Below are 1,655 nucleotides of genomic sequence, written 5' to 3'. Positions count from 1 at the left end.
ACCACTGCCCGGCAGTTTCTAATTTTTTTTTTAAAAAAATAAATTTTAAAAAGTATTTACTTAGACACATTCAGAATGTCAACAAAACAGTCGAATTTTTTTTTTTTTTGCAATTACATCAGTTAACAGAACACTTATCTTCGTATAAGCTGCATCACAGACAACTGAAGATGAAAAAAAAATAAAACCCAAAAATAAAACCCAAAGGAAAACAAAAAACAAACTACTGTCCCCATATATAACTAATTTGTGCTGTGTACCAATAAGAACCTGCTTTAAATTTCCATGCCAATTTACAACCCCCAGACTGTATCAGGCAAGGTTAGTGGCTATTGAAAATGCCACCAGGACAGGGCTATCTAAAGACACATTCTGTAGTGTGTTAACTATACAAAAAAAGACACTGTACAGTTTAAAAAGAAATCTTACACAGCCTTACATTTCTTTTTTCTTTAAAAGCAGTGAGTTGTGTACAGGAGGGGTTAAATGTTTTATAGATAAGAAAAAAAACTTCGCTAGAACCAACTTATTCATCATCTTCTTCATCGTCGTCTTCCTCCTCTTCATCCTCCTCCTCATCTTCCTCTTCCTTCTTTTTCTTGCTCTTTTCAGCCTTGACCACCCCCTTTTCGCTGCATCAGGTTTTCCTTTAGCTTGGTCGGTAGGCAGCAATATTCTTCTTATACTTCTCTTTCAGCTTGGCAGCCTTCTTCTCATAGGGCTGCTTGTCATCCGCTGCAGTGTTGTTCCACATCTCTCCTATTTCTTTGCAACATCACCAATGGATAAGCCAGGATGCTCACCTTTGATTTTGGGGCGATACTCAGAACAGAACAAGAAGAAGGCCGAAGGAGGCCTCTTGGGTGCATTGGGGTCCTTAAACTTCTTTTTGGTCTCCCTTTGCATTTCTCTTTCATAACGAGCCTTGTCAGCCTTTGCCATATCTTCAAATTTCCCCTTTTCTTTAGCAGTCATGGTCTTCCACCTCTCTGAGCACTTCTTGGAGAACTCTGAGAAGTTGACAGAAGCATCCGGGTGCTTCTTCTTGTGCTCCTCCCGCCAGGTTTGCACAAAGAATGCATATAAGGGCATTTTGCCTTTCGGCTTCATTGCCCATGTTTAGTTGCTTTTCTTCCGCAAGGCAGAGTTGCCCAGCGCCTGTCCGTCCTGCTCTCGCTTGCCCCAGCGCTGTCTCTATGGAGCTCAATGTACTGCAATGGCTGTGAGAGCGGGAGCCAGATGCCCCCCCTTTTAAATTTATTTATTTTTTACACTCCATATTTTATTCCCTGCCCCCATCCACCCTCTGACTGCTCCACATCCCACACCTACTCCCCAGCCCTCTGTCTCCACTTGGATGTCCTCACCCCCCACCCCACCTGACCTCTAAACTCCCTGGGGCCTCTAGTCTCTTGAGGGTTAGGCACATCATTTCTGAATGAACACAGACCCGGCAGTCCTCTGCTGTATGTGTGTTGGGGACCTCATTATCAGCTGGTGTATGCTGCCTATTTGGTGGTCCACTGTTTGCGAGATCTCGGGGGTCCAGATTAATTAAGACTGCTGGTCCTGGGGCTGGTGAGATGGCTCAGTGGGTAAGAGCACCCGACTGCTCTTCCGAAGGTCCAGAGTTCAAATCCCAGCAACCACATGGT

At 44.2% G+C, this 1,655-nt stretch overlaps 1 pseudogene; it reads right to left on the bottom strand.

The window, feature by feature from the left end:
- Window positions 1–526: 526 nt before the first annotated feature.
- On the bottom strand, window positions 527–1,110 carry LOC110286314 (annotated as a pseudogene).
- Window positions 1,111–1,655: the final 545 nt, after the last annotated feature.

The sequence above is a fragment of the Mus caroli genome, chromosome X (assembly GCF_900094665.2).
Source record: "Mus caroli chromosome X, CAROLI_EIJ_v1.1, whole genome shotgun sequence".
NCBI classification, from domain to species: domain Eukaryota; kingdom Metazoa; phylum Chordata; class Mammalia; order Rodentia; family Muridae; genus Mus; species Mus caroli.
The sequence above is the reverse complement of the archived record's forward strand: the minus strand, read 5'-3'. Positions and strand labels throughout refer to the sequence as shown.